Here is a 21,647-nt window from a genome sequence, read left to right on the forward strand (position 1 = left end):
TATAATGAAGAAAAGCTAGACGTTTTTGTGAAAATTGACATTAAACACACAAAGAAGGACTCTACTTTTTTTCCTTTGGGAAGTCAGTATTATTTATTGTTTATAATGTTTACTAGTGTGTGGAAATTTGGATTCGTAAATTTAAAATTAACAATTTGACTTTGAGATTGGCAAATCAGAACCACAGACTTACCTGAATATTCACAGGCATCTTTAGGTAACCTATGTGTTCCCTCATTTACTAATTCCCTGCCATGGCAGCAGGTAACTCATGGCCAAGAGGTATAAAGTGCTCCCAGTCTGTATCCCAAAAGTGATCAATGATGTAAGCAGCACCCCATAGACTACCTGTCACACTAGAACTAGCCCTGAGATCATGGAATTTAGCTGCAGGTTACAGATTTAGTACTCTGGATTCTCAGCATCTTTCACAGAAACCCCTACTTTTTACTGATTTCTGTTTGAAAAAGAGACAAATTAAGAAAATGAGTTTTAAAACCTAGAATTCTTTCCTTTGAATTTCGTTAATGCATTCTCTACATATTTATTATTACATACTAGGTTATTATGAGGCAATTATCTTGCATTTGAGCTTGTATTCTTAGAAGATAGCTGCACATTTGGAAGAGTACTATTTCCTTTCAATCTCTACAAATTAATCAATTGTTTTCAAATCCTCTATATTCTCAAATTCTTAATCCTCTATATTGTATCAGATACTAAAAGAATGTGTGTACTAATCTCCCAGAATAATTGTGAATGTCTCTCTTTTAGAGCTACCAGTTTTTGTTTTATATATTTTAAGTCTATGTCTTTACATATATTCATATTTAGAATTGTTATACTCTTTCTGGTTAGTTGAAACAATCATTATAAAATGTCTGTTTTTTATCTCTGGTGGTGCTTTTTGTCTCAAAATTTACTATGTAAGATATTAATACAATATGCATACTTTACTTATTAAAGGCTAATGTAAATGAGTACACCACTTTCTGTATAAGGTGAAGAGTTAGAACATTAACTTTATTTCCTTCTTGACTTGTATTGGTAGCATGCATTTTAATTCTGAATGTAGTTGAAACACTCAATCATTACTGTTTCAGAGTCAATATGCATTTAAATTAATCCATATATTTACCCTTTTTGTTACTTTTTTCCCTTCTTCTTCTTGAATTTTCCTTCTAGAATCATTTTTTTTTTTCTGACTGAAGGACACCTTTTAGTATTTCTTTTAGTGTATGTTTGCTAGTGACAAATTGTTTTCATTTGTTGGAAAATGTCTTAATTTTGCCTTCATTTTTAAAGGATGTTTTTACTGAGTATAGAATTCTAAGTTGGCAGTTATTTTCTATTAGTATTTTGAGATATTTTGTTTTGATTTGTATTTCATTGTTTTGTTGAAAAGTAAGCTTTCAATCCAGTTACCTTTGAAGGTTATGTTTTTTTTTAATTATTCTTTTCTCTCACTCCTTTAAAATCTATGTCTTTGTCTTAGGCTGTCAACAGTTGGACAGTGATATGCTTAGGTATGATATTCTATGTATTTATCCTGCTTGGGGTTTGCAGTGTTTTTTAAAATCTGGAGCTTAATGGTTTTTTTCTTTGGGTTTTTTCCTCTTTTTTTGCACATTTGGGGAAATTTCTAGCTATTATTTATTCAAATTATGCATTTACTTCATTATGTTCCTCTTCTTCTCCTAGTGATGACCCCATTGTCTAGATAGTATTTTTCTGTTGACTATTGTTTCTCTTGGGTTTTGATGATGTCTTGTCTTCTCATATACCTGGTGATTTTAAGTGAACTGCTTAGACATTATATATTAAAAATTGTAGATATGATTAGATGGCCTGGATATCTTTCAGAGAGGATTTCCTTTGCTTCTAACAGGTGACCAGCCTAGAAACATGAGCAATCCCTGATTGCCTTCATCCAATCATGTACTGAGATTATTCGAAACTGGGCTGCAGTCCCTGTGAGGGCTTGTCTATTTTTTTTCACTCTTATTCTTAGGGGATACCCTCAAGACTTAGGACTTTGGGAGATTTATCAGGATGCTCCTCCTTAGAGGGAACTTAATTCTACTATTTGTCCCTTTAGTCCCATAAGTTTGTCAAAAAACTGTCTTAAGTTTCTCTTGCTCAGTATTTGCTTTAAGAATTAGCAAACAACTCTTTTTAATAAATAGTCCCAAATTCCAGAGGTTATGTCTTTAATCTTATTCTTGCAGTTTCTCACTTCCTTGGTAGCTCTCCAGTGCTGTCACAAAGCTAAACGTTTTTAATATTTTCTTCCACCTTTTTTAGTTCTCAGAGGCAGTACTGGTACAGGCCACCTACATTGCCATTAACAGAAGTTTTTAATTCACTGAGATAGCTGTTGCTACTTAAGGAATGCAGAGTCCAGAAATATATGTTTTTAATTACCAAAACTCTCCAAACTTTCCAAAATATGAAAGTGCTCTGATTTGCAACATGACTTTATTCCCAATTTTTGCTGCTAAAAGTTAAGGCATTCACTCTTTTGTTAAACACTTTATAAACTTTGATACATATGAGAAAATTACTTCTGGTGGTGTCAAATTTTATTACGGTAGCTGCCAAACTTTAGCAAAAGGAGGAGATTGACTAAGAGCCTCTCAGATTCTTTCTTTGATAGTATGCCCCCCCCACCCACTGGATAATTAATAGAAAGTTGAGTTAATGAAAACTGGTGGCAAGAGCCCATCAATTTGATTCTAAACTTTTTTTTTCTATGTTGGGGGTAGGAGTTTATTAATTAATTAATTTATTTTTGCTGTGTTGGGTCTTCGTTTCTGTGTGAGAGCTTTCTCTAGTTTTGGCAAGCGGGGGCCACTCTTCATCACAGTGCTCGGGCCTCTCACTATCGTGGCCTCTCTTGTTACGGAGCACAGGCTCCAGACGCGCAGGCTCAGTAGTTGTGGCTCACGGGGCTAGTTGCCTCCAAGTCCTCCAAGAGGACCTCCTGGTCCTCCAAGACCAGGGCGCAAACCCATGTCCCCTGCATTAGCAGGCAGATTCTCAACCACTGCACCACCAGGGAAGCCCCTCAACTTTTTTATTCTCAGGTATATTTTAAAAAATACAATTCTACATTACCAAGCCAAAAAAAAAAAAAAAAGATACTTTACCTTTCGTAAACACACAATTAATCTCTAGGAGAAAGGAAGAGTGTTTTGTGGGCCTCCATGTATCTCAAGGGATACTTGGGAATTGATTGAGGAATGGATGATGGAAAATTATCAGTGGAATATGAGAGCTAAATCTTAAGTAGGTAAACCCCAAGGTCAGTATAAATTGATTGGGGGAAATGTGGAGTATAGACTTGACTTGGGAAAGTAGTGTGAGTTAGCCATATCTTTTTTTTTTTTAACATCTTTATTGGAGTATAATTGTTTACAATGGTGTGTTAGTTTCTGCTATATAACAAAGTGAATCAGCTATACATATACATATATCCCCATATCTCCTCTCTTGCCTCTCCCTCCCCACTCCCTATCCCACTCCTCTAGGTGGACACAAAGCACTGAGCCGATCTCCCTGTGCTATGTGGCTGCTTTCCACTAGCTATCTATTTTACATTTGGTAGTGTATATATGTCCATGCCACTCTCTCACTTCATCCCAGCTTACCCTTCCTTCCCCCTCCTCATGTCTTCAAGTCCATTCTCCACAGCTGTATCTTTTTATGACAGCACTATAATACAGTTCACTTGTATTTACAGCAAAACTATTTTAAGGCAGTTTTACAATAGAAATTTTTAAATTAAAAATACACTTTATATTAATTTTTCAAAAAGGAATCTTGTTCTGTGAATTCAGTAAATGTAAGAAAATGGTCACTTGGACCAGTATTTAATTATACATCAGGTAATTCGTAGGGGAGAGTACTTTGATTAAATGTGGGAAGGGCTGCATTCACAAATCATACTTCATTACAGAAATTCATTTTGGAGAGAAAAACCTATAAAAGCAGTGACTAGAAAACACTACACCTGGAAGTTATCAGAAAATTTCTGCTAGAGGAAGACAAATGCACTAAATATGGGAATAGCTTCATTCAGAAATCAGTTTTCAGTATTCTGTATTATACACAAGTAAAATTGTGTATTTCTTAAAAGTGAGAAAGTATTCTTACACAAGTCAGAATTATAAATTATTAATTACAAGTTATTCATACTACAGAGAGGCCCTATGATATTGTATATTGTATGTTATATGTCAAAAAGTCTTTGTCCATGAGTTACACCTTACTGGACATCAGATAAATAATTGAGAAAAATAAGTCTTCTAAGAATACATCATTTTCTTAAAATGTCACAAAATTCATAGTGGGAGGAAACTATATATTTGATACAGTGAAAGAAGCCTTCCTATAGAAGCAAATTCCTCAAGAAATATGATTCATCTTGTTTATTGCTTTAATTTCATGCCCATGTCTCTAGAACCAGTGGGGACAAATAGGTCAGTCGAAAAATCTCCTTTCTTTTCATTAAAAAAAATATTTAAAGACACACGTGCACACACATAAAACTTTGTATAAATGTGACATAATATATTTTATCTCTTGAATTTTGTACTTTCTCCATTCTCAGCAACTCCAGACATCAACAGTCTGTCAACAGATAAGCAATGCTGATGAACTTCTTTTATTTTTCTTTATACTCATAACCATATGTGGACACATTAATATGTTATCTGTGCACACATATATGAGTGTGTGTTTCAATTGTCTTAATATGGGATTATACACACATTTTTGCATCTTTTGCACTCAACAGTACTTTAACCAGCTGAAGACTCCATGGTGTGGAATGCCATAATTTGTTCAACCACTTTGCCACTGTTTATTGACATTTTTGTCACTAGAAAAAATGATCTGATAAACATCTTCCAGAGCTGACATAGCATAATAGGTTAGTGGACAAGCATAATCATGCCCTTACCTACTGGAGCTTTTTTTCCCCCCTGTAAGAGTGAGATTGATGGATTGAATTGTGTTTTCTTATTTTAATAGATGTTGCCAGATTTCTCTAGAATAAGACTAACATTTCATATTTCTAACATTAGTATAAAAACATGCCCTTCCCCTGTATTACAAGTAGCTGTTACTCTTTAACCTTGAGGAATTTTATTATTTCAAAGTGATAACTAGTTTTATTTTAATTGATGTTAATATACCTCTTTAAAAGTTCCTTCACCACTTTGCTAATCTGCAAAGTTGCCTTTATAAACCATCCTAAATTTTTCTTTTTGGATTGTCTTGTCAATTTGTAACAGCTTTTTATGTTCTAAAGGTAGTAACTCCTTTAAAAAAATAGCCTATTGTTTGTCTCTTGACTTTGTATATGATACTTTCCCATTCACATTTTGTTTTTTACTTTTTTTTTTTTTTTTTTTTTTTGCGGTACGCTGGCCTCTCATGTTGTGGCTTCTCCTGTTGTGGAGCACAGGCTCCGGACACACAGGCTCAGTGGCCATGGCTCACAGGCCCAGCCGCTCCATGGCATGTGGGATCCTCCTGGACCGGGGCACGAACCCGTGTCCCCTGCATCAGCAGGCGGACTCTCAACCACTGCGCCACCAGGGAAGCCCTTTTTACATGTTTAAATGTGCCCATCAATTCTTCCGCAGCTTCTGAATTTCTAGTCTTAGTTAATCTTCACATATTATAAGATTTTTAGATGTTTGTGGGGTTTTTTGTATACTTTGTATATCTTTTTTCTTGGATATGGATAGTCACTTTCACAGTTGTAGACACTGTTGGTTTGCTGAGCAATTCCAATACTCCTCTCTCACTGCTTACTCCATTAGCACCTTTTGAAGCTTGTAGTGGCCAAGTGAACTGACTCAGGCCAGGAGAAGCAAAACACTGGTAGTTCTGGGAAAACCTTTGCTTCCCTAAAGAAAAGGACAGACTTAGCTACTGTCATCAATTTATGCTTTCTTCCTTTTACATGATGCCTGGGGCAGAGGCAACATTTTCTCAACCATAGGGGAGAGGCCAAAAGAATCAGAGACATGTCCTGACATATTTAATCAACACTAGCAGCAAGTTACCTCCTGGCTTTTGCTATGTGATAAAAATAGACATGCTTTATATAAACCATTCTATTTTAGATTTCTCTTGCATGGGAAAGTATGCCTGAATTTATTCAGACACCAAATTTATAAAGTAGTCCATCTTTTCTCTATTAAAATAAATAGAAAAGATTTTTTAAAACCCCAGTAAACTAGATACCCCACAGAAACCGAAATGAAGTAGACAGATAGCAAAATTAAACAAGATGTGTAATGAGTAAAAACAACCACAGGTACTGGGTCAATCAATAGGACCAGAAGAGAATACTACCAAGAGCAAATGATTTCCTAGCAAGACATAATTGATCAAAATTGAAAAAGAAAAAACTGAAAACAGTCAACAATCATAAAAAATTGTAAATGTCATTATAGAGCAACCATTTAAAATGTACCGGGACCATAGGAAAATACTTCTTAGATTGGACACACAAATAATGAACTATAAAAGAAAAAATGTTAAGTTTGACTTTTCAGAATTAAAAACTTGTCCTTTGAAAGGCACTGTTAAGAAAATGAAATGGCAAATACAGAATGGGAGAGAATATTTGCAGTAGACATCTGACAAAAGATTTGTATTCTGAAAATATAAAGAAATTTACAACCCAATTGTAAAAAGCCAGATAAACCGCCCCCCGCAAAGTGGCAACAAATTCAAATAGAGATCATACATGAAAAAAAGATATGAAATATCCAATAAGAACAAGAAAGGATTTTCAACGTTAGCCATCAGGGAAATACAAATTAAAATCACGAGACACATCTATACACTCATTAAAAAACACTAAAAAGGATTGACATCATGTGTTGAAAGGTGTGAAGCAACTGGAACTCATACATGGCAAATGGGAATATAAAATGACACAAACACTGTAAAATAGTTTGGCAAATTCTTAACAGTTAAACATACAACTACTATACAACACAGCCACCACATTCCTATATTTAATCCAAGAGAAATAAAAACTTATGTCCATACAAAGACTTGTACATGAATGTTGATATCAGTTTTATTAATAATAGCTTCAAACTGGAAATAACCCATATGTCCATCATCAAGTGAATGGATAGTCAAAATGTGGTATGTTCATAAATGAATACTACAATACTATTCAGCAATGAAAAGGAATGGACTACTGATATATGTAACAACATAAATGAATTTCAAAGTCATTCTGAGTAAAAGAAGGAGACACAAACGAGTATTATATACTGAATGGTTGCATTTATATGAAATTCTAGAAATGAAAACTAATATACAGTGAAGTGACAAAAATCACATCAGTGGTTGCCTGGGGCTAGGGGCAGAGGGAGGGATGACCAGAAAATGGGTACAAGGAACATTTTGGGGATGATGAAAATGTTCTGTATTTTTATTGTGTTGGTGTATGCAACTGTCAAAATGCATTGAATTCAACACAATGGGTGCAGTTTATTGTATGTAAATTATATCAATAAAGTTGATTTTAAAAAATAACATGAAAAGATGGACTTATATATGAATTTAGCTCACGTTTAAACACAAGATAATTTTATTCAAATCTTCCAAGTCCTAGAGAAAGATAGTGTTTCCCAGTACATTTTACTATTTTCATTGCACCATTTGTGGTTTTAAAATATGCTGTCACTATACAGCCATCATAGTAAATACAATACAAAAATAATTATTGACTCGTGTTATGTATGACTACACATACATTTTAGCAAATAGAATCTTGCAGTATATAAAATGAAAATTAGTAGTGATTTTAATTCTAAAACTCAACAGTGATGGAATATCAAGAAATTAGAATAAGTAATTAAATTAAAAGAGAAAAGCAATATGTTGATATCAATATTTACTGAAAAGTTATTAGTTCATCATTCTTTACTAATAGGCATAGTAGAAAACTACTTAAATGTAGTTATTCTCTAATAGCAACAACAAATATTTTAAGTGGAAATAAATAGTTGAATTAAAATCAGTAATTAGAGATTTCCACTGGTACCATTATTGTTTAACATACTATTAGAAAATATGACATATGAAATAAGATGAAAAATGCAAGTATGATACAAACATTGGAAACAGAATTAAGAATAGATTTTAGTGGCAGGAGGGTTTTAAAACAGCAGACATGGCATTTAATTCTATGAGAAAATGTGATTCATTTTTTATTATTGATAATATATGCACCAGCCTGAAATATTTAAAACATTACAAAAGAAAGTGCAGGTAAATGCTACCTCCACTATTTCATGGTCCGCACATTCCTCTGCCAATTATAATGTAAGCAGAAAGTAGGCATGGCTTGTTAATTAGTCTAAATATTAGAACCTGTATATCTTTATCACTTATTTTTAAAATTTTACTTGTATATATCCTATATATACATTAATAATGGGTGTACCATTATTATTTACCCCATCACATTCTGATGGGCATTTGTTTGTATCTAGTATTTTTATATGTCAGAAAGTGTATAGTTTTTAATGAAGAGAATTTCCAAGTTGGGGATATTTTAAACTTATACATCATAGAAGTTAAAAGATTGTCAAATTTTTCTGACAGCTTGATAAGTGAAAAAGGTAACTGTATATTTTTAAATTATATTTTCATATGAATGTGGTAGAATTTTGTGTGTTTAGAAGCCATTTTTTTTCTTTTACTATGAACTGCCTACTTATTTTCTTTGCCCATTGTTTTACTTTCTTATTGTTTCTTTGTTGGCTCCATATACTTAGGAAATGATGCCTTTGTCATATACCATGCATATGGTTCTTACTAATCTGTCATTTCTCTATTGATTTTGCTTGTGATACATTCAGCTATGCATCAAATTTTATTTTGATATAATTTCAGATTTAAAGAAAATTTGAAAAAACATTACAAAATTCTCATATATGCTTTACCCAGATTCACCGAATGTTAATATTTAACTACATTTACTTCAACTCTTTCCCCATTAAAATATGCATACGTCCACAAAAACACAGAGACACACGTCATTTTTTGAAACTTTGAGAGTATATTGAAGATATCATTCCTCTTTATCCCAAATTTTCAATTTTTATTTTCTAAAAACAAGGACCTTCTCTTATATAATCACAGCACAATTACCAAAACAGGAATTAATACAGATTCAATGCTATTACCTAATGAACAGACTTTATTCAGATTTTACTACTTCATCAAATAACATACTTAATTGCTAAAAAATCCTAGATTATGTTTCACATTGTTATCATGTCTTTTAGTCTCCTTAAATCTACAACAGCTCCTCAGTCTTTTTGTGCTCTTCATGACATTTTTTTTAACATCTTTATTGGAGTATAATTGCTTTACAATGGTGTGTTACTTTCTGCTTTATAACAAAATGAATCAGTTACACAGATATCCCCATATCTCTTCCCTCTTGCATCTCCCTCCCTCCCACCCTCCCTATCCCACCCCTCTAGGTGGTCACAAAGCACCAAGCTGATCTCCCTGTGCTATGTGGCTGCTTCCCACTAGCTATGTGTTTTACATTTGGTAGTGTATATATGTCCATGCCACTCTCTCACTTTGTCCCAGCTTACCCTTCCCCCTCCCCATATCCTCAAGTCCATTCTCTTGAAGGTCTGCGTCTTTATTCCCGTCTTGCCCCTAGGTTCTTCATGACTTTTTTTTTTTTTTAGATTCCATATATATATATATGTTAGCTTACGGTATTTGTTTTTCTCTTTCTGACTTACTTCACTCTGTATGACAGACTCTAGGTCCATCCACCTCACTACAAATAACTCAATTTCGTTTCTTTTTATGGCTGAGTAATATTCCATTGTATATATGTGCCACATCTTCTTTATCCATTCATCTGTCAATGGACACTTAGGTTGCTTCCATGTCCTGGCTATTGTAAATAGAGCTGCAATGAACACTGTGGTACATGACTCTTTTTAAATTATGGTTTTCTCAGGGTATATGCCCATTAGTGGGAATGCTCGGTTGTATGGTAGTTCTATTCTTAGTTTTTTAAGGAACTTCCATACTGTTCTCCATAGTAGCTGTATCAATTTACATTCCCACCAACAGTGCAAGAAGGTTCCCTTTTCTCCACACCCTCTCCAGCATTTATTGTTTGTAGATTTTTTGATGATGGCCATTCTGACTGGTATGAGATGATATCTCGTTGTAGTTTTGATTTGCATTTCTCTAATGATTAATGATGCTGAGCATTCCTTCATACATTTGTTGGCAATCTGTATATCTTTTTGGAGAAATGTCTATTTAGGTCTTCTGCCCATTTTTGGATTGGGTTGTTTCTTTTTTTGATATTGAGGTGCATGATCTGCTTGTAAAGTTTGGAGATTAATCTTCTGTCAGTTGCTTTGCTTGCAAATATTTTCTCCCATTCTGAGGGTTGTCTTTTGGTCTTGTTTATGGTTTCTTTGCTGTGCAAAAGCTTTTAAGTTTCATTCGGTCCCATTTGTTTATTTTTGTTTTTATTTCCATTTCTCTAGGAGGTGGGTGAAAAAGGATCTTGCTGTGATTTATGTCATGGAGTGTTCTGCCTATGTTTTCCTCTAAGAGGTTAATAGTGTCTGGCCTTAATTTAGGTCTTTAATCCATTTTGAGTTTTTGTGTATGTTGTTAAAGAATGTTCTAATTTCATTCTTTTACATGTAGCTGTCGAGTTTTCCCAGCACCACTTATTGACGAGGCTGTCTGTTCTCCACTGTATATTCTTGCCTCCTTTATCAAAGATAAGGTGACCATATATGCATGGGTTTATCTCTGAGCTTTCTATCCTGTTCCATTGATCTATATTTCTGCTTTTGTGCCAGTACCATACTTGATTACTCTAGCTTTGTAGTGTAGTCTGAAGTCAGGGAGCCTGATTCCTCCAGCTCCTTTTTTCGTTCTCAAGATTGCTTTGGCTATTCAGGCTCTTTTGTGTTTCCATACAAATTGTGAGATTTCTTGTTCTAGTTCTGTGAAAAATGCCAGTGGTAGTCTGATAGGGATTGCATTGAATCTGCAGATTGCTTTGGGTAGTAGAGTCATTTTCACAATGTTGATTCTTCCAATCCAAGAACATGGTATATCTCTCCATCTATCTGTATCATCTTTAATTTCTTTCATCAGTGTCTTATAATTTTGTGCATACAGGTCTTTTGTCTCCTTAGGTAGGTTTATTCCTAGATATTTTATTCTTTTTGTTGCAATGGTAAATGGGAGTCTTTTCTTAATTTCACTTTCAGATTTTTCATCATTAGTATAGAGGAATGCAAGAGATTTCAGTGCACAAATTTTATATCCTGCTACGTTACCAGATTCATTGATTAGCTCTAGTAGTTTTCTGGTAGCATCTTTAGGATTCTCTATGTATAGTGTCATGTCATCTTCAAACAGAGACAGCTTTACTTCTTTTCTGATTTGGATTCTTTTTATTTCTTTTTCTTCTCTCATTGCTGTGGCTAAAACTTCCAAAACTATGTTGAATAAGAGTGGTGAGAGTGGGCAACCTTGTCTTGTTCCTGATCTTAGTGGAAATGCTTTCAGTTTGTCACCATTGAGAATGATGTTGGCTGTGGGTTTGTCATATATGGCCTTTATTATGTTGAGGTAAATTCTTTCTATACCTACTTTATGCGGAGTTTTTATCATAAATCGGTGTTGAATTTTTTCGAAAGCTTTCTCTGCATCGATTGAGATGCTCATTTGTTTTTTCTCTTTCAATTTGTTCATATGGTGTCTCACATTGATTGATTTGGGTATACTGAAGAATCCTTGCAATCCTGGAATAAACCCCTCTTGATCATGGTGTATGATCCTTTTAATGTGCTGTTGGATTCTGTTTGCCAGTATTTTTTAGAGGATTTTTGCATCTATGTTCATCAGTGATATTGGCCTGTAGTTTTCTTTCTTTGCAACATCTCTGTCTGGTTTTGGTATCAAGGTGATGGTGGCCTCGTAGAATGAGTTTGGGAGTGTTCCTCCCTCTGCTTTATTTTGGAAGAGTTTGAGAAGAATAGGTGTTATGTCTTCTCTAAATGTCTGAGAGAATTCGCCTGTGAAGCCATCTGATCCTGGGCTTTTGTTTGTTGGAAGAATTTTAATCACAGTTTCAATTTCAGTGCTTGTGATTGGTCTGTTCATATTTTCTATTTCTTCCTGATTCAGTCTTGGAAGGTTGTGCATTTCTAAGAATTTGTGCATTTCTTCAGGTTGTTCATTTTATTGGCATAGAGTTCCTTGTTGTAACCTCTCATGATCCTTTGTATTTCTGCAGTGTCAGTTGTTACTTCTCCTTTTCCATTTCTAATTCTATAGATTTGAGTCTTCTCCCTTTTTTTCTTGATGAGTCTGGCTAATGGTCTCTCAATTTTGTTTATCTTCTCAAAGAACCAGCTTTTAGTTTTATTGATATCTGCTATCGTTTCCTTCATTTCTTTTTCATTTATTTCTGATGTGATCTTTATGATTTCTTACCTCCTGCTAATTTTGGGTTTTTTTTCCTTCTTCCTTCTCTAATTGCTTTAGGTGTAATGTTAGGTTGTTTTTTTGAGATGTTTCCTGTTTCTTAAGGTAGGATTGTATTGCTATAAACTTCCCTCTTAGAACTGCTTTTGCTGCATCCCATAGGTTTTGGGTCATTGTGTTTTCATTGTCATTTGTTTCTAGGTTTTTTTTGATTTCTTCAGTGATCTCTTGGTTATTAAGTAGCGTATTGTTTAGCCTCCATGTATTTGTATTTTTTACAGGTTTTTTCCTGTAATTGATATCTAGTCTCATAGTGTTGTGGTAGGAAAAGATACTTGATACGATCTTAGTTTTCGTAAATTTACCAAGGCTTGATTTGTGACCCAAGATATGATCTATCCTTGAGACTGTTCCATGAGCTGTTGAGAAGAACGTGTATTCTGTTGTTTTTGGATGGAATGTCCTATAAATATCAATTAAGTCCATCTTGTTTAATATATCATGTAAAGCTTGTTTCCTTATTTATTCTCATTTTGGATGATCTGTCCATTGGTGAAAGTGGGGTGTTAAAGTCCACTGCTCTGATTGTGTTACTGTCAGTTTCCCCTTTTATGGCTGTTAGTATTTGCCTTATGTATTGAGGTGCTCCTACGTTGGGTGCATAAATATTTACAATTGTTATCTTCTTCTTGGATTGATCCCTTGATCATTATGTAGTGTCCTTCTTTGTCTCTTGTTATAGTCTTTGTTTTAAAGTCTATTTTGGGCTTCCCTGGTGGCGCAGTGGTTGAGAGTCCGCCTGCCGATGCAGGGGACACGGGTTCGTGCCCTGGTTCGGGAAGATCCCACATGCCGCGGAGCGGCTGGGCCTGTGAGCCATGGCCGCTGAGCCTGCGCGTCCAGATCCTGTGCTCCACAACGGGAGAGGCCACAACAGTGAGAGGCCTGCATACCACAAAAAAAAAAAAAAGTCTATTTTTTCTGATATGAAAATTGCTACCCCAGCTTTCTTTTGATTTCCATTTGCATGGAATATCTTTTTCCATCCCCTCACTTTCAGTCTGTATCTGTCTCTAGGTCTGAAGTGGGTCTCTTGTAGACTGCATATATATGGGTTTTATTTTTGTATCTATTCAACCAGTCTTTGTCTTTTGGTTGGAGCATTTAATCCATTTACATTTAAGGTAATTATCAATATGTATGTTCCTATTACCATTTTCTTAACTGTTTTGTGTTTGTTATTGTAGGTCTTTTCCTTCTCTTGTGTGTCCTGCCTAGAGAAGTTCCATTAGTATTTGTTGTAAAGGTGGTTTCGTGGTGCTGAATTCTCTTAGCTTTTGCCTGTCTGTAAAAGTTTTAATTTCTGCGTCAAATCTGAATGAGATCCTTGCTGGGTAGAGTAATCTTGGTTGTAGCTTTTTCCCCTTTAAATATGTCCTGCCACTCCCTTCTGGCTTGCACAGTTTCTGCTTAAAGCACAACTGTTCACCTTAAGGGGATTCCCTTGTATGTTATTTTTTGTTTTTCCATTGCTGCTTTTAATATTTTTTCTTTGTATTTAATTTTTGATGATTTGATTAATATGTGTTTTGGAGTGTTTCTCTTTGGATTTAACGTACGTGGGGCTCTCTGTGCTTCCTGGACTTAACTATTTCCTTTCCCATATTAGGGAAGTTTTCAACTGTAATCTCTTCAAATATTTTCTCAGTCCCTTTCTTTTTCTCTTCTTCTTCTGGCACCCCTATAATTCAAATGTTGGTGCCTTTAATGTTGTCCCAGAGGCCTCTGAGAGTGTCCTTAATTCTTTCATTGTTTTTTCTTTATTCTGCTCTGCAGTAGTTTTTTCCATTATTTTATCTTGCAGGTCACTTATCCGTTCTTCTGCCTCAGTTATTCTGCTATTGATCCCTTCTAGAGAATTTTTAATTTCATTTATTGTGTTGTTCATCACTGTTTGTTTGCTCTTTAATTGTTTTAGGTCCATGTTAAACGTTTCTTGTATTTTCTCCATTCTATTTCCAAGAGTTTGGATCATCTTTATTATCATTAGTGTGAATTCTTTTTCAGGTAGACTGCCTATTTCCTCTTCATTTGTTAGGTCTGGTGGGTTTTATCTTGCTCCTTCATCTGCTGTGTGTTTCTCTGTCTTCTCATTTTGCTTAACTTACTGTGTTTGGCGTCTCCTTTTCTCAAGCTCCAGGTTCGTAGTTCCTATTGTTTTTGGTGTCTGCCCCCAGTGACTAAAATTGATTCAGTGGGTTATGTAGGCTTCCTGGTGGAGGCGACTGTTGCCTGTGTTCTGGTGGATGAGGCTGGATCTTGTCTTTCTGGTGGGCAGGTCCACGACTGGTGGTGTGTTTTGGTGTGTCTGTGGCCTTATTATGATTTTAGGCAGCCTCTCTGCTAATGGGTGTGGTTTTGTTTCTGTATTGCTAGTTGTTTGGCATAGCGTGTCCAGCACTGGGGTTTGCTGGTCATCAAGTGGAGTTGGGTCTTGGCATTGAGATGGAGCTCTCTGGGAGATTTTCATCATTTGATATTACCTGGAGCTGGGAGGTCTCTTGTGGACCAATGTCCTGAACTTGGCTCTCCCACCTCATAGGCACAGCCCTGATGCCTGGCTGGAGCACCAAGAGCCTGTCATCCACACAGCTCAGAACAAAATGGAGAAAAAAATTAAGAAAGAAAGAAGATAAAATGAAATAAAGTTATTAAAATAAAAATTAATTATTAAAAAGAAAAATTTGAAAATAGAAAGAAAAAGAAATAAAGAAGAGAGCAACCAAACCAAAACAGAAATCCACCAATGATAACCAGCACTAAAAACTATACTAAAAAACCCCAAAAAACGGACAGACAGAACCCTAGGACAAATGGTAAAAGCAAAGCTATACAGACAAAATCACAGAGAGAAGCGGACACATACACACAAAAAAAGAAAAAGGCAAAAAAAATGTATATCGTTGCTCCCAAAGTCCACCTCCTCAGTTTGGGATGATTCGTTTTCTATTCAGGTATTCCACAAATGCAGGGTACATCAAGTTGGTTGTGGAGATTTTATCTGCTGCTCCTGAGGCTGCTGGGAGAGATTTCCCTTTATCTTCTTTGTTCACACAGCTCCTGGCGTTCAGCTTTGGATTTGGCCTTGCCTCTGTGTGTCGGTCGCCTGAAGGCGTCTGTTCTTCGCTCAGACAGGATGGGGTTAAAGAAGCATCTGATGCGGGTGCTCTGGCTCACTCAGGCCACGGGGAGGGAGGGGTTTGGAGTTCAGGGTGAGCCTGTGGCAGCAGAGGCTGGCATGACATTGCACCAGCCTGAGGTGCACCGTGTGTTCTCCCAGGGATATTGTCCCTGGATCATGCGACCCTGTCAGTGGCAGGCTGCACAGACTCCCAGGAGGGAAGGTGTGGATAGTGACCTTTGCTTGCATGCAGCCTTCTTGATGGCTGCAGCAGCAGCCTTAGCATCTCATGCCCGTCTCTGGGGTATGCGCTGATAGCCGCACCTCATGCCCGTCTCTGGAGCTCCTTTAAGCGGCGCTGTTAATCCCCTCTCCTCACGCACCATGAAACAGAGGCAAGAAAAAGTCTCTTGCCTCTTCGGCAGGTCCAGACTTTTTCCCGGACTCCCTCCCGGCTAGCTGTGGTGCACTAACCCCCTTTAGGCTGTGTTCACACATCCAATCCCAGTCCTCTCCCTGGGATCCTACCAAAGCTGGAGCCTCAGCTCCCAGTCCCCGCCTGCCCTGGCTGGTGAGCAGACAAGCCTCTCCGGCTAGTGAGTGCTGGTCGGCACCAATCCTCTGTGCGGGGATCTCTCTGCTTTGCCCTCCGCACCCGTGTTGCTAAGCTCTCCTCCGTGGCTCCAAAGCTTCCCCCTTCTGCCACCAGCAGTCTCTGCCCACAAAGGGGCTTCCTAGTATGTGGAAACCTTTCCTCCTTCACAGCTCCCTCCCACTGGTGCAGGTCCCGTTCCTATTCTTTTATATCTGTTTTTTTCTTTTGCCCTACCCAGGTACGTGGGGAATTTCTTGCCTTTTAGGAGGTCTGAGGTTTTTTGCCTGCGTTCAGTATGTGTTCTGTAGGGGTTGTTCCACATGTAGATGTATTTCTGATGTATTTGTGGGGAGGAAGGTGATCTCTGAGTCTTACTCTTCTGCCATCTTGAAGCTTCTCCTCTTCATGACATTTTAAATGAAGAGTATGGACCAGTTATTTTGTAGACTGTCTCTGTCTGATGTTTCCTTATAATTAGATTCTGATAATTTTCGTTCAAAAAACCATAGAAATGACTTTGTATTGTAAGTTCATCATATCAGAACTCATATGATATTGATTTACTTCATTACCAGTTATATTAACTTTGGTCATTTAAGGTTGCTGTCTATCAGGTTTCTCCCCTGTCAAGGTTCTGTTTTCCATTAATATTAATAAGTTCCCTGGATGGGGGAATCTTTGAGACTATGTAAATATCTTTTAACTCCTCATCGATTCATCCACTACACTTAGCATTTACTGATGCTTCTTGCATGAATCTATTATCCTGATGGCTGCAAAATAATAAATTTTTAATTCCATACTTTTTATATGTGTATTAGAAGACTTTCTATTTTTAAAAATTCATATTTTTATTTTTACAGCTTCATTGAGACATAATTGATATATAATGTGTAAATTTAAGGTGTACAACATGATGACTGTATACACATTTATTGTAAAATGATTACTAAAATAAGGTCAGTTAACACTTCAATTGTCTCACATAATTACCTTTTTTTGTGTGATGAGAACATTTAAGATCTACTCTCTTAGCAACTTTCAACTATATAATACAGTATTGTTAACTATAGTTACCATGATGTACATTAGATCCCAATAACTTATTCAATATTAAACTAGAAGTGTGTATCCTTTGACAAACTCTCACTTCCCCTGGCCCCCAGCCCCGGCAACAACCACCACTATACTCTCTCTGTTTCTATGAGATTGGTTTTATTAGATTCCACATATAAGTGAGATCATCCAGTATTTGCCTTTGTCTGGCTTATTTCACTTAGGATAATACCCTAAAGAGCCATCCACGTTGCCTCAAATGGCAGGATTTCCTTCTTTCTTATGTGTGAATAATATTCTATTGTGTGTGCATTTGTGTGTGTGTATTTATGTATGTGTGTATAATGTTTTCTTTATCATTGATGGACACTTAGGTTGTTTCCATACTTTGGCTATTGAGAATAATGCTGCAATGAACATGAGAGTGCAAATATCTCTTTGAGATACTCATTTCATTACCTTTGGATACAGACACAGGAGTGGAATTGCTGGGTCATATCTTAGTTTTATTTTTAATTTTTTGAGGAATCTCCCTATGGTTTTCCATAGTGGCTGTACCAATTTACATTCCTACCAACAGTGCACAAGAGTTCCCTTTTCTTCCCATCCTTAAAAACACTTGTTATCTCTTGTTTCTTTTTGTTTTTTGTAATAGCCATTCTAACAGTTGTGAGGTAATATCTTGTGGTTTTGATTTGCATTTCCCTTATGATAAGTGATGTTGAGCATCTTTTCATGTACATGTTGGCCATTTGGATATCTTCTTTGGGAAAATGTCTATTCAGGTTCTCTGCCCATTTTTTTAAATGGATTGTTTCTTTTTTCTGCTACTAAGTTGTATGAGTTCTTTCTGTATTTTGAATATTAACTCCTTATCCTAGGTATGATTAGCAGATATTTTCTCCCATTCTTTAGGTTTCCTTTTCATTTTGTTAATTATTTATTTTGTTATGTAGAAGTTTTTAGTTTTATGTAGTGCCACTTATTGACTTTTGCTTTTGTTGCTTGTGATTTTAGTGTCATAAAAAAAATCATTGCCAACATCTATGTCAAGAGCTTCTTCCCTCTGTTATTTTCTAGAAGTTTTATGATATAAGGTCTTATCTTTAGTCTTTACTTCCATTTTGAGTTAATTTTTGTGAGTGGTGTGAGGAAGGGGTCCAATTTTATTTTTCTGCATGTGGTTATATAGTTTTCCCAACACCATGTGTTGAAGACTGTTCTCTCCCCATTGAGTATTCTTGCCTCCCTTGTCAAATATTATTTGACTTAATATGCATGGGCTAATTTCCATGTTTTCTATTTTGTTCCATTGATCAATGTGTCTCCTTTATGCTAATACTATACTGTTTTGATTACTGTGGATTTGAAATACACTTTGAAATCAGGGAGCATTATGCCTCCAGCTTTGTTCTTTCCTAAGATTGTTTTGGCTACTTGGGGTCTTTTGTGGTTCCATGCAAATTTTAGAATTGTTTTATCTATTTCTGTGAAAAATACCACTGGAAGTTTTATAGGGATTGCATTGAATCTATAGATGGCATTGGGCAGTATGGATATTTAAACAATATTAATCCTTCTGATCCATGGATATGGGACGTCTTTCTGTTTATTTGTGTGTTCTTCAATTTCTTTCACCAATGTCTTACAGTTTGTTTGGTTTTGTTTTTTTGGCTGCACTGTGTGACTTGTGAGATCTTAGTTCCCTGACCAGGGACAAAACCTGGGCCCACGGCAGTGAAAGCACAGAGTCCTAACCACTGGACCACCAGGGAATTCCCTGTCTTACATTTTTTATTGTACAGATCTTTCACCTTCTTGGTTAAATTTATTCCTAAGTATTATATTGGTTTTGATACTATTGTAAATAGGATTCATTTTTTAATTTTTTTCAGATTGATCATTTGTTAGTGTATAGAAGTGCAACTGATTTTTGTATGTTGATTTTACATTATCCTGAAACTTTACTGAATTCATTTATTAGTTCTAATAGTTTTTAGCAGAGTCTTTAGGATTATTTTTACATAAGGTCATCTGAAAACAGAGACAGTTTTACTTCTTTATTTCTGATTTAGATGCCTATTATTTCATTTTCTTGACTAATTGCTCTGGCTAGGACATCTAGTACTGTCTTGAATAAGAGTGGTAAGAGTGGGCATGCCTGTCTTATTTCTAATCTTAGAGGAAAAGCTTTCAACCTTTCACCACTGGGTAAGATGTTAGCTGTGTGCTCATCATATATGGCCTTTATTATGTTGAGGTACATTCTTTCTATACTCAATTTGTTGAGAATCTTTATCATGAAAGGATATTGAATTTTTCAGATGCTTTTTCTACATCTATTGAGAGGATTGTGTGATTTTTATCTTTAATTTATTAATGTGATGTATCACATTTATTGATTGTGTATGTTGAATCATCCTTGTATCCCAGGGATATAGCCCTCTTCATCATGGTGTATGATTCTTTTAATGTGTTAATTGAATTTGGTTTGCTAATATTTCGTGAGTTTTTTTCCATCTATATTCACCAGGGATGTAGTTTTCTTTTCTTGTAGTGGCTTTGGTATCAGAGTAATGCTGGTTTTGTAAAATGAGTTTGGGAGTGTTCTCTTCATCTGTAGTTTTGGGGGAAGAGTTTGAGAAGAAGTGGCATTAATTCTTCTTTAAATGTTTATTAAAATTCACCAGTGACACCATCTGCTCATGGACTTTGTTGGGAGGTTTTTAAATTACTGTTTCAATGTTATTGATATTGATTTGTGCAGATTTTCTTTCTTGATGATTCAGTCTTGATATGTTGCATGTTCCTAGGAATTTTCCATTTCCTCTAGGTTATCCAATTTGTTGATTTATAATTGTTAGAGTAACCTCTTGTGATTCTTTGTATTTCTGTGTTGTCAGTTGTAATGTCTCTTTCAGTTGGAATGTCTCCTCTTTTATTTCTGGTATTATTTATTTAGTCTTCTTTTTCCTTTGTTAAAATGTTTATCAATTTTCTGTATCTTTTCAAAAATTAGCTCTTAGATTTCTTGATATTTTCTATTGTTTTTCTGGTATCTACTTCATTTATGTCTGCTCTGATGTTTCTTTCCTTCTGCTAAAGTTGGGCTTTGTTCTTCTTTTTCTAGTTCTTTGAGGTGTAAAGTTAGGTTATTTATTTGAGTTCTTTCTTTTCTCTTAATGTAGGCTAAAACTTTCCTCTTAGAACTTCTTTTGCTTCATCTCAGAAGTTTTGGTATGTTGTATTTTTGGTTTTGTTTGTTTCAAGATATTTTCTGATTCCTTTTGATATCTTCTTTGACTCATTGCTTGTTCAGGAGCAGGCTGTTTAATTTCCACATCTTTGTGAATTTTACAGATTTCCTCCTGTTAGTAATTTCTAGCTTTGTATCACTGTGGTCAGAAAAGATACTTGGTATGATTTCAATCATCTTAAGTTTGCTAAGACTTCTTTTGTCATCTAACATATCATCTATTCTGGAGAATGTTCTTTGTATGCTTGAGTAGAATGTGTATTCTGGTTTTATAATATGTAATGTTCTGTTATATGTGTGTTAGGCCCATTTGGTCTAAAGTGTAATTCAAGTCCACTGCTTCCACTCTCTGGATAATCTATCCACTGTTAAAAGTGGGGTATTAAAAAAAAAAGTGGGGTATTGAAATCTGCAACTATTATTGTATTGTCTATTTCTCCCTTCAGATCTGTTAGTATTTACTTAATATATTTAGGTGCTATGTTGTTGGGCGCATTTAAATTTACAATTTGTTTATCCTCTTGATAAATTTACCCCTTTATCATTATACGATAACGTTTTTTGTCTCTTGTTACAGTTTTTGGCTTAAAGTCTGTTTTGTCTGATGTAAGTGTTGCACTCCCTGCTTCCTTTTGGTTTCCATTTGCACAGAATATCTTTTTCCATCCCTTTACTTTGAGCCTATATATGTCCCTAAAACTGAAATGAGTTGTAGGCAGCATATCCTTGGTTCTTGTTGTTTAAATCCATTCAGCCACTATATGCTTTTGAATTGGAGAATTGAAGCCATTTACATTTAAAGTACTTATTCATAGGGAAGCACCTATTAATGCAATCTTACTGTTTCTGGCTTTTTTTGTTGTTTGCTTTTTCTTTTCTATTGTCTTCCTTGTGTATTGATGATTTTCCATAGTGATATACTTTGATTCCCTTCTCTTTATCTTTTGTGTATCTACTATATGTTTTTTCTTTGTGGTTACCATGAGGCTTACATAAAACGTAGTATACGTGTAACCATC

This window comes from Leucopleurus acutus (genome assembly GCF_964270905.1).
Source record: "Leucopleurus acutus genome assembly, chromosome: 7".
NCBI classification, from domain to species: domain Eukaryota; kingdom Metazoa; phylum Chordata; class Mammalia; order Artiodactyla; family Delphinidae; genus Leucopleurus; species Leucopleurus acutus.